This window comes from Salmo trutta, chromosome 12 (assembly GCF_901001165.1).
Source record: "Salmo trutta chromosome 12, fSalTru1.1, whole genome shotgun sequence".
NCBI classification, from domain to species: Eukaryota; Metazoa; Chordata; class Actinopteri; order Salmoniformes; family Salmonidae; genus Salmo; species Salmo trutta.
Genome location: NC_042968.1, coordinates 20635959 through 20648784, shown reverse-complemented (window position 1 = coordinate 20648784; position 12826 = coordinate 20635959). Strand labels below are relative to the sequence as shown.

Below are 12826 nucleotides of genomic sequence, written 5' to 3'. Positions count from 1 at the left end.
CCCGTTCTGAGCTTGTATGGCCTACCACTTCGCGGCTGAGCTGTTGTTGCTCTTAGACGTTTCCACTTCACAATAACAGCACTTATAGTTGACCAGGGCAGCTCGAGCAGGGCAGAAATTTGACGAACTGACTTGTTGGAAAGGTGGCATCCTATGACGGTGCCACGTTGAAAGTCACTGAGCTCTTCAGTAAGGCCATTCTACTGCCAATGTTTGTCTATGGAGATTGCATGACTGTGTGCTCGATTATATACACCTGTCAGCAACGAGTGAGGCTGAAATATCCGAATCCACAAATTTGAAGGGGTGTCCACATACTTTTGTAGATATAGTGTATTTTAGAGACTATTTATACAGAAGATTGGTATATAAACTGTATTTCTAATTATGACTATCTTAGGTTGACAATAATTATATTATTTCTGATGTATCATATGCTTTTTATTTTCCTGCATAAGTACAATCAGGATTATGCCTCTACTGCCATTCATTCCAATTAGACTGGTTTCACCACATTCTGGAACTAGTAATTAAATCGTATCTCTATGTGGTCAGTTCTCTTATGGCTGTGACGGGTGTAGATTATAAGAAGAATACATGGCCATTAAGGCCAGCTCATTCCCATAGGGCGGCGCACAATTGGCCCAGCGTCTTCCGGGTTAGGGGAGGGTTTGGCCGAGGTTGGCCGTCATTGTAAAATAAGAATTTGTTCTTAACTCACTTACCTAGTTAAATAAAGGTTAAATAAATTCTTCCAAGACGTTCAAATGTTCATAGATGACCAGCAGGGTCAAATAATAACAACAGTGGTTATAAAGGGTGCACCTTAGAAATAAATGTTAGTCAGCTTTTCATAGTAAAGGATTCAAAGGTAGAGAGAGAGGGTTGAATCAGCAGGTCCAGGACAGGGTAGTACATCTGGTGAAAATGGTCAGGGTTCCATAGTCGCAGGCAGGTCAGCAGAACTAGATTACCAGCAAGACCGGGAGACTGTGGTATGGTTTTAGGGTGCAGGTCCTCTGGAAGAGGAGACAGAGAGATAAGAGGAGAATTTCAGGCAACATGCATATGAGCACACAGTACACCAGATAGGACAAGAGAATTTGACATCACAGTACACAAATAGGATAGACTGACCCTTTGCCCCCGCACATAGTCTGTAAATTAGGTCTGCTGCTACAGATGGCAAATATTGCACACAATGATTTATAATACCGAAGGGGCAAAAAATGTACGAGCATGCCAGGAGTCGAACCTAGAATCTTCTGATCCGTAGTCAGACGCGTTATCCATTGCGCCACAAGCCCACAACTATTCAATATTACCAAAATATCTCTTTTGAAATTCTTCAATTCCTGGTAAATTTTGGTGGTGAAACTGTACAATGTTTCGAATATGCAAAACGTATGATATGTTACAAATTCTAGCTAGGTGGCTAACGTTAGCTAGCTGGCTAACGTTAGCTAGGCTAGGGGTTAGAGTTAAGGTTATAGAGTCAAGTTCAGGAGTTAGGTTAAAGGGTTAGGTTATGGTCTGTGCCGATAACCGGACACCCCCATAACAATTCACCCCCCTCCTAATGAAATATGGGCAATGTTCTGAACGTTTAATCTCACTCAGTACAGCAGCCCAGGCCCCGATTTTGGGTTGGCAACTGTGTTATGAATAGACCGCGTGATGATAACAAAGACTGTCGAATTATGCTAACGTTAGCTACTTAGCATTACATATGCCTCTCTTGGTGATAATGCATAGTTTCCGCAGAGCCTTTTTATTTGGATGAACTGAAAAGACATCACGTGAGAATCTCGTTTTGTGATTTGGATGGATGGAGCAAAAAAAAACTAACGAGCTTGCCAGGAGTCGAACCTAGAATCTTCTGATCCGTAGTCAGACGCGTTATCCATTGCGCCACAAGCCCGCTGATGATTGAAAGTGCAGTAACAGCAATTTTTTAATTGGTAAACATCAGGTAAAGTATTTGTAGTGAAATTGTATGTGATTGGTTAGCATAAAGCTAGCGGATTGGTCAAGCCAGCGTCTACAATAGCCATACAGTGTTTACTGAGATGCAGCCTCTGCAGAAATCAGGGAATTCACAAGACCCACTGGTTGATGCTTATTTATAAAACCCTCTTAGGCTTCACTCCCCCCTATCTGAGATACCTACTGCAGCCCTCATCCTCCACGTACAACACCCGTTCTGCATGTCAAATTCTATTAAAGGTCCCCAAAGCACACACATCCCTGGGTCGCTCGTCTTTTCAGTTCGCTGCAGCTAGCAACTGGAACGAGCTGCAACAAACACTCAAACTGGACCGTTTTATCTCAATCTCTTCATTCAAAGACTCAGTCATGGACACTCTTACTGACAGTTGTGGCTGCTTTGTGTGATGTATTGTTGTCTCTACCTTCTTGCCCTTTGTGCTTTTGTCTGTGCCCAATAATGTTTGTACCATGTTTTGTGCTGCTCCCATGTTGTGTTGCTACCATGCTGTGTTGTCATGTGTTGCTGGCTTGCTATGTTGTTGTCTTAGGTCTCTCTTTATGTAGTTTTGTGTTGTCTCTCTTGTCGTGATGTGTGTTTTGTCCTATAATTTATATTTTGTTTTTAATTCCAGCCCCCATCCCCGCAGGAGGCCTTTTGCCTTTTGGTAGGCCATCATTGTAAATAAGAATTTGTTCTTAACTGACTTGCCTAGTTAATTAAATAAAGGTTAAATAAAATAAAAATAAGTCAGGGCATTCCTACTTCTTGTGCTTCATGGAGCAGAGCTGTTAGGAAGAATTTGTCAAAGTGAGTTTGTATTTCAACAGGACCTCCCGTCTCCACCTACTGTCAACCAATCATGTAAATATAGAGCAATATGGAGCCCTCCATTTGGGGAGGGTCGGTATCTGTGTTATGTAGTTAAATGTTGTGAATATCCTGCGTAAATGATAACAAAGAGCTAACGTTACTTAGCTTTACATATGCCTCTCTGGCGATAACAACGGATCTTTTCTGCAGATACTTTTTATTTGAATGCAATGAATAGACATAACATCATGTGAGAATCTCGTTTTGTGATTTGGATGGATGGTGCAAAAAGGGAGTAACCGAGCTTGCCAGGAGTCGAACCTAGAATCTTCTGATCCGTAGTCAGACGCGTTATCCATTGCGCCACAAGCCCGCTTCAGAAAATTTGCCCGCCATTGCTTGTTTATCATTGGTTAATGCCTGGTAACGTCGTGCAATGAAATCGTCTGTGATTGGTTTGTGCGTAATTTCTTCGGAGGCGGACAACTATATGATTAGGTCTCACCCTGCTGTTAATATTCGGGGTCGTCAAAGATTTTCCTAGTTGCAGTTTTTTTAGTGGTTTTTCTTATTTAATCACACGTCGAGCATTTTGTCCAGTAGACCTATTGTTGACACTGTATGTATTCATTATAACATACATATAGTTATATTCTTGTGTATTGTATTTTATTACTCTTGTGTTACTATATTATTTTCAAACTGCATTGTTGAGGGCTAGTAAGCAAACATTTCACGGTAAAGTCTAAACCAGTTGTATTCGTCGAATGTGACAAATACAATTTGATTTGCATGTATTTTTTACCCGTAAAAATAATAGAAATATAACTAAATGCCTCGTGAGCTTAACTGTCGATACTCCAATGTTGGTCAACACTGTAAATGTAAGTACATGTACACACTATAGCTTCAAAACAAGATTAAAACTATAATGTTGATATCATGGATGGTCAGTCCTCTGTCTATGAATTTGAGAGCGGTTACATTTCTCCGGCCCGATCCCTCAGCTTTTTTACCAAAACAGTGGTTATTGCAACTGTGGCCGGCAGTCATTTTAGGCCTAGGTTTCAATGGCATAAACGTAGGCTATGACTATTGGATCCAAACAGTACAACTACACATAACTCGACCATGCTATGCAACATGGTAAAGTATATTTCTACAACAGATGATCTAACTAAATTACACCAAATAACAGTTGAATAGTTAGTAAGCAGGTAATAAGTGTTTGTTACATAGAATACAACAGGTGCATAAACTAATACACAGACACTCTGGCTCCACTAAGTCTACTTACTTTGGGCAGTGAAGCACACACACTAAAGGAGTCCAGATGAAAGGAGTCAGGAGGGGGTAATAGTTTAATGGACAAGTCTAAAGGTGAAATGAACAGCCCAGAGATACAGGAGCATCCACTCTCTCAGTGCAGTTGGAGACTGACATTAGAATCAGCCTAAACTGTTCAAAACCAGGTAACTGCCTGCAGCTGATTGGCTAGATAAGTCTGGCACTCAGAATTACAGTTGCCGTGCTACATGGCAACCAATCAGAGGTCAGGTGGCCAAGGTCAGGGAGGTGAGAGAGCTCAACAGCCAGATGCATCTGCATCTGTCATCATAATCATGAGCAGTGTCAGAGGGAAAAGTCTATTGCTATGGGTTAGGGTTAGGGTTTAGGGTATGGACTTCACAAGGATTCCATATAGCACTAACCAAAAGGCTATACGGACACTGCTGACCTGCAAATTAGGTTCAAATTAGGTTATGGTTGGGGTTAAGGGTTTAGGATAGGAGGATAGGGTGAACTTTAATGTCTCAAGGGGAAAATTGTCTTAGACACTGTACATTACACACTCAACATAATACATACATTGAACATTAACCTTATCATCATACACTTCTCATATAGCCACATACATAATACTTTGAATATTCCCTTTTTCTGTCAGCAGCGTACTAACACAGTTCAGCCATACTTATTGTTGTTTAGGTATTAGATGGATATGGGAATGAAGCAGTGCTTATACCTGTTCAGCTTACATGTGGGTACCCTACAGCAGGGGTACTGAAGTACTATTTGAGAAGCTCCGGTCACACAAATGTCCTAGGTGGCAAATGTCCGGATGGATAATGTAATTTATCGGCGTAGTAACAAACCCCTACCTCGCAACCCATGCGACCACAAACTGTTCACACCCTTCTTGATGGCGAAGAGAAAATGTTGCTGTTTTAAAGCTAATTTTCTGCAAATCTATGCACTATTCAATGTCTTATGTGTGTTTTTATGATACCAGGGGTCAAAGACCGACCAAGGAAGCCTGGTTTGTATTGATCCAAATTCTTGGTCCGGATCCGGTCCGCGGTTCGGATCTGGGTATGTGTAACTGGTGTGAAATGGCTAGCTAGTTAGCGGGGTGCACCCTAATCACATTTCAATCGGTAATGTCACTCGCTCTGAGACCTTGAAGTAGTTGTTTCCCTTGCTCTGCAAGGGCCGTGACTTTTGTGGAGCGATAGGTAACGATGCTTCGAGGGTGACTGTTGTCGAAGTGTGCAGAGGGTCCCTGGTTCGAGCCCAGGTAGGGGCGAGGAGAGGGACGGAAGCAACACTGTTACATATGGATGCCCTAGTGTCTGCCTGAGGGGAACTACTGATACTCAGAGTAAAGTACATGGCAGGGATCTGAAACACCTTTCGGTGCTAGTCTGATGAAGGTCTGTTTAAATATAATCTGCAGGGAGGGATGTTGCCTCACACCCATGACCATGGCAATTTGTATCAGGCAGGCAATTTGGGATTTCAGTTGGACTGAAAAATTGCCAAACCAGACTGTGATGCCATATGTCAGGATACTCTCAATGACCACATTGTAGAACAACGTCGACTGAAGGTGGCGCCTCTCCTCGTTCGGTCGGCACTCGGAGGTCGTCGTCGCCGGCCTACTAGCTGCCACCGATCCTCTTTTCATTTTCTTTTGGTGAGGTCTGGTTTATGTGTTATTTAGTCTCTCTGTTTTGATTTGGGGATTGTGCGGGATTGTTTTTGTCTGGTTTGGTTAGGTTGGGGTTTTAGGCATTCCCTCTGCATTTTGTGTATTAAGGCTACGAGTTTTTCTGGGCTGCGCCCCTACTCGGTTTTCAGGCTCTTACTGTATTGGTATTTTTGCCCTGCCTTACATGTTGTTGGCATTTTGGACTGTTGCCTATTAAAAAACGTGTGTTCACGGACCTTGGTCTCCTGCGCCTGACTTCACCCCTCCTGCTGCTTTGAGTTCCCTGACAACAGGAGCATTATTTTCCGGTCAACTCCAAAAACCCTGAGTCTACTTAGGAAATAGAGGTGTTGTTGGACTCTGCAGCAGACTCTACTTGGACCTCCCAGCTCAGCACATTGCCCATGTGTACACCCAGGTACTTATACGAACTAACCTGTGCTATGTTGACATTGTGGACAACCACAGGCACGTGATCGTAATATCCACCCGGCACAGCCAGAAGAGGACTGGCCACCCCTCATAGCCTGGTTCCTCTCTAGGTTTCTTCCTAGGTTTTTGGCCTTTCTAGGGAGTTTTTCCTAGGGAGTTTTTCCTAGCCACCGTGCTTCTTTCACATGCATTGCTTGCTGTTTGGGGTTTTAGGCTGGGTTTCTGTACAGCACTTTGAGATATCAGCTGATGTACGAAGGGCTATATAAATACATTTGATTTGATTTGATGATCGTCGACAGATTTGGGGTCAAACACCATCTCCTCCGTTTTCTTTACATTAAAGATGAGATGGTGCTCATCACACTACTTGACAAACCTTTGAATCTCAGACCTGTACACAGTAGTATCAGCATCTTTATACATCAGACCAAGAATAGCGGTATCATTAGAAAACTTGACAACAGTTATCAGGATTACTGATAGTCCTTTCATTTGTGTACAGTGTGAATAAGATGAGTGAACTCACCTTTGGTTAAGGTAAGGGTCGGTTCTATATTTTGATTAGTCGTATTACAGGTCAAGAGTGTCCTTTAAGCCTCTTCTATGTCAGACTGGGCTGCAGAAACTTCTACGTTTTAGGGGGGCCACAGGGGGTTTTCCACAAGTGGCCTTGTCAGTGACCCAGGGTTTATACTTTTGTATAATATTGGGTAAACAAGTAGGCTTTTACTGGTGTAGTCATCTTTGAATGGCTGCAATTAATAGGCTCACCAGTCTTCCTGCTGCTCCAGAGCCTCCCGTACACAGCGCAGAGTTTGGACAAGCCTTTGGTTCTGCAGGAGCAGAACCTGGTGCTCTGTATCTACACCTTGAGGTCCCGCTGTCTCTTCATCAACATCAGCTCACACCCCAGAGCCTGCGGTCTGAACCCAGAACCACCAATAGAGAAAAATACCCAGAGCAAGGGGTTATTGAAGTCTTCATTAAAAATGTGTTTTCTGTCTCTCAGGACTTTATGCCTGGTTGTACACAGAATGTACAAAACTTTAGGAACACATTCCTAATATTGAGTTGCACCCCCTTTTGCCATCAGAAAAGCCTCAATTTGTCAGGGCATTGAAGGGTTCCATAGTGATGCTGGCCCATGTTGACTCCAATGCTTCCCACAATTGTGTCAAGTTGGCTGGATGTCCTTTGGGTGGTGGACCATTCTTGATACACATGGGAAACTGTTGAGCGTGAAAAACCCAGCAGTGTTGCAGTTCTTGACACACAAACCGGTGCGCCTGGCACCTACTACTGTACCATACCCTATTCAAAGACACTTCACCCTCTGAATGGCACACACACACAATCCATGTCTCAATTGTCTCAAGACTTAAAAATCATTCTATAACCTGTCTCTTCCCCTTCATCTACACTGATTGAAGTGGACTTTACAAGTGACATCAATAAGGGATCATAGCTTTTCCTACTAGCACTGACTTTGCTGATAAATACTTTGCTGAGGGAAAATGTACTTGATACAATTGTGATGTGTTGTTGTCTCACCTACAGTAGCTATCTTAAGATGAATGCACTAATTGTAAGTCACTCTGGATAAGAGTGTCTGATAAATTACTAAAATGTAAATGGAAAATGGATTCACCCGGTCAGTCTATTTCAAGGAAAGAGAAATGTTTCCTAATGTTTTGTACACTCAGTGTAGATTAAACTAAGCTTCATAAACTAGGTTTTTACACATTTGTGCACCTGTAAAATTCATATTGTTGTCTTGTAGGCTTACCGACTGACATGCTATCTTTTAGCATTCTCCAGACAGGCCTGAAGAGCACCTCTTCCTGGTAGCTGAGCTGTAATTACAGGTTGACAGACGAGTCACCTCCATGGCCCTCTGCTATGTCCTGAGACAGGAGTGAACAGGTGGATTCTAAGCTTTTCAGTAGATCTGAGTTTTAATAATATCCATCACACTACTTTGAAATATCTGTAAGAAAATAATTTGATATAAAAACTGATCAGTGCAGACGGCCGTCGTGCAATCTGATGTAAGACAATGGTGCTCGCCCCACATTGTTGCATGTAGCAGAGCAGTTCTCTGAGAGTCGCAGTGTGGAAAGTGTTGTAACTCAGACGAAGCGACAAAAGGACATGGATTTGTTAACCATGTCTGCTATAGGAGCCATGTTGACCTACTTATATAGTTGTTGTGTTGTGCTGTCTGTAGTTTGTCTGTCTTTGTATATTCCAATTCATTTCTAGGCTAGGCCTACAGTAGAGGGCACTATGTTGGGTCATGGTCACATGTAGGCCTACATAGACACACAGGTGACCAGTAATTAGGGATGCATAGGTAAGGAGAGCATACTATTCTTGCTCACTGTTAACCCTTTGGAACTATGATATGGCAGATGGTAATTACATCTGCCAGTATCTAATTCTTGTTATTTTAATATTTGCTGCTAATAAATGGACAAAAGACCCAACTAAAAGGTTCAGGTCTGGAAAGCAGATATGTTTTGCAAGCTCAGTTGGTAGAGCATGGTGTTTGCAACGCCAGGGTTGTGGGTTCGATTCCCACGGGGGGGCAGTACAAAAAAAAAAAAAAAAAAAAACATGAAATGAAAATGAAATGTATGTATTCACTACTGTAAGTCGCTCTGGATAAGAGCGTCTGCTAAATGACTAAAATGTAAAAATGTAAATGTAAATTTGCAATCCAGCCTGTGCTGGCTAGGCTGCATCTGCCCTTTTCCTAATTTGATGATGGTCATTAAATGTTGTATGCATATTATGGAACATACGTTTGTAGAAACCATTTGTTGATAAATTGTTTTTTCCCCCCATTTGTTTAATCGAAGTGTGTTTGTTATTCATTGTTGACTGTTAGTGTCAAATAGCCTACCATTTTAAATGTTTGACTTTATGGATTCATACACTAGATGGCGGCAAATGACTGGAACATTTTTACTCATATCCTTCCTGGAGGAAGGAGCGACTTCACCTAAATTCCAAACGGAAAAGTTTGTAGCCTTTCTTTCCCTGCCCTTGATGACGAGTCCTAGCGGAACTAAAGGACTCGAGGACTCGAGGGGGGTAAGTAAATGGTGATCGTTTCGTTTAACTTTCTAATGGGATTTCCGTCGTATTTCCATCATAAACCCACCCACTGCAGTCATTTCAGATGTGCAATGAACGGCCCATAGCCTCCTCCCAACATTATTCCATACGGAGGGTCAACTAATTAAATATGTGTTCTTTTTTACACATAATAATGGTGTATGCATTTTGTACTCTACTTATGGAAATTAAGCTTGATCGGTCATATACTGTGTCATATAGGCCTAATCAATACTGATTTTAAAGAACAACTTTGCTCTATACACTTCAAATGGGGATCTGCCCGCAGGCGGCCAGTTGCCCATCCTTTGCTTAGGCTATGTGTTTGACACCCGTCCAATATACCTTATTTCGGACATTTGGGGCGCGCGTCAACTTACTGAAAATTGCAACGAAATCAATTGTAAGATAATATTTTATTTTTGCTTTAAACTGATGAGCCATTTTTTTCCTAAAGAAATCTCTCTCACACACAACCACACAGACATGCACACACACACACACACACACACACACACACACACACACACACACACACACACACACACACACGCACATATTGCCAGGTTACCTTGTTGTTGTTAGCCCAACTTACCTAACTGACTCACACACATGCATCGAAATGGCGTGTCTCAATGATATGTCAACATGTTATTGTTTATTATAAGGAGGAGTGTAATAATGCAAACAAATTAAAACACATGAAACATGTTATTATCATTTAATAATCATTAAAAAAAACTCTATAATTCTAGATCTCTGAAACTGTGCACTGCCATTTGTTAGAACACAACTTTAGTTCTAAAGTTACATATTGAACACTTTCATTCATTTGTTAACCAACTGCAATAACAAAGCTAATTTAGGACTATACAACTCATTTTACAGTCTTGTCTGCACCAAACATGGAAAAGATTGCATTTGACTTCTTCAAACAAAACAAGGACTCTTTGTGCAGTGAATCTAATTCCTAGGTTTAGTGTGTATTATATTTGTGTATTAGAAAAAATATCTTATAGAATATTGATTGTAGTTTGTAAACTTTTTTAGAAAATGAGAATATGCATTGGGGGAGAAATATAAAATATAAACTATCTATCTGTAGGATGTTTGTGTCTCGACTATAACTTTGGTGATTTACTACCATCATTTCTGATATATTACAAAACATCTGACACAAACAATTAGCAATCCTATATTACAATGTTGAAACAAATTGAAATAGACCTAATATTTACGAAATTCTCCTTAATTGCCCAATTAAGATTATATATTGCATTTTCGATTACAAGCGTTATAGAGGTTATGACTAGAGAACATTCCATTGACTTTACAGTATGATAACACGAGGAATGAAAAAACGTTAATCGAGCGCTAGATGTCGGTATAACCCAAGTCAGTGCACCATTATTCAAGCCTGTTCATGGATTTCTTATAGGCCCTATCCTCTCTTTTCAGATGACGGTCAATCCACGGGTCAGTGACATACAATAAGATTAAAAAGTCTATACGCACTTCAGCATTATTCGATGTAATAGATTTTCGGATTGAAAAACCTACTATTTGGGATATATTTCAACAATTTGATCTGGAGATTCAGCAGGTTAATATGTGTGAATATAGGCTATGGAAAGAGATCATTTTTAGGCTGACCTGGGTAACATCACTGCATGCTTTTTATTTTGATAAACGATTTTACAATGCATTATCTGACAATGGCTCGCACAATTGGTTAACAAGATAGTAATCCGTCCGTCTATAGAGACACAAGCACTTAATCTAACCTTAAATGACCCTCTCTACATGGAGAGACCGGACTCAGTGAAAGCACCACTTTGTTATAACAAAACCCGGGGTTTAGAGGTCAAGAACTGACCCGCTCTCTTCGTGACGTGTCCTGTCACTGCCTGAGCTATCAACCCCACAAAGTCCCTCGTGACATTAGTCCATGACATGAGTCTATGATCGATTCATGAATATGATACACATCCATGCATTTTTATCCATTCGAAATTCCATATGTGTGTGAGATAAAGATTGTGTGTGTATTTCAAGTTTATTTTTCACATGTACAAGTACAGTGAAATGCTTCACTTGAAAACCCTACACAACAGTGCAGTATTCAATATAAACAAGTATAACTAATGAGAAAACTTAAAAAGAATAAAAACACGAGAAATAAGAAATAATAGAGGAAGATATATAGTGTGTGTGCGTGCGTCTGTGCGTGCGTGCGTGTGTGATCTAATTGAGTAAATAGTCAAGTAAAGACAATCTGCTTCACACAAGTATAACCATATGATTTTACCAAAAATAAAAACTAGAATGCCTTCAGTAACATGTTTTGTTGTTGTTGTTGCATTAGACAAAATGCACAGTCAAGCCTGTCCAGTTATTATACCTACTCCAAAAAGCCTTTCAAAAATAACCTACCATTGTCTGTTTATGCCTTTTTGCCGTTGTCTCGCAAATAAATGTATTTCTATTCAAAACATATTAAGATCAATTTTATTACAAGGTGCTCCATCACTGAGAGCTCGTATAATCATGCATTACCTTTGCTTGGTCCACCATCCAAAATGGTACCTAAATGGTACATAAATGGTACATAAAAAAAGTACACTTTTTACAGTATCTCTGCATATTATTTTCTCTACTTCCCTGTATGACTGGGGCCAAACGGAGAAAGGAGATCAGAGAAAAGTTCAAGAATTTCGTCTTCCAAGCCTGGGGAAAATTGTATACCCACAAAACATAGTCCAAATAGCTTTTTGAGTTAATTTAAAATTGATTTGTTGGTTGTGATATTGCAAACTTAATTGAAACTTCAATCGGTTTGATAGTTTAGAGAAATTAGATCACGACATTTTATGAACCATAAAAATCGTTTACCCTCCATAAAGTATTTGCACATTCTCTATTCTCATTGCCTATTGGATTAAAGTAGCCTACATACACTACTGGACCGGAACGTTTTGGTGTAGAATATCTGCTTTCAAACACGAAACATGGAGAGTGCCAAGCATTGAAGGTTAAAAGGGGGATTAGCGAGAAGAAAATGCTCATGCTAAAAGTGTAGACATCAGGCCTAAATAGCTCAGCTGTTAAATGAAAATATAGCAAGCTGCATTGATTACGTCTCATCACATAGCACGCACTAACCCATAGCCCACCTGGACAGTTTGCCAAAACGGTTGGAGAAAAAAAATGTCATACTAAAAAACTAGGATAATATTGCCTAATAAATATGATAAAGACATAGAAATGACATTAACAGATGTATATTTAATTTATTATGAATAGCTACACAGCATCTTTACTAAGCACATCTACCACAGAGCACATCTTAGACTGAGCACGTCAAAGCACAGAACTACAAGGCAAAATCCAGTTTCAATAGATTCCCTCTCTCTCCTTCGATGATAGGCCTATTCTAGCACCCTATTTCATCCGAATTAGCTTCATTTAAATCTGCCACA

General features: G+C 40.5%; 3 non-coding genes across 3 annotated transcripts; all 3 read right to left on the bottom strand.

Annotated features, from left to right (window-relative positions):
- Window positions 1-1234: 1234 nt before the first annotated feature.
- Window positions 1235-1307, bottom strand: trnar-acg (transfer RNA arginine (anticodon ACG)). Its single transcript has one exon. It is a non-coding gene; the product is annotated as a tRNA-Arg (tRNA).
- Window positions 1308-1848: 541 nt separating this feature from the next.
- Window positions 1849-1921, bottom strand: trnar-acg (transfer RNA arginine (anticodon ACG)). Its single transcript has one exon. It is a non-coding gene; the product is annotated as a tRNA-Arg (tRNA).
- Window positions 1922-3100: 1179 nt separating this feature from the next.
- trnar-acg (transfer RNA arginine (anticodon ACG)) lies at window positions 3101-3173 on the bottom strand. The gene has a single exon. It is a non-coding gene; the product is annotated as a tRNA-Arg (tRNA).
- Window positions 3174-12826: the final 9653 nt, after the last annotated feature.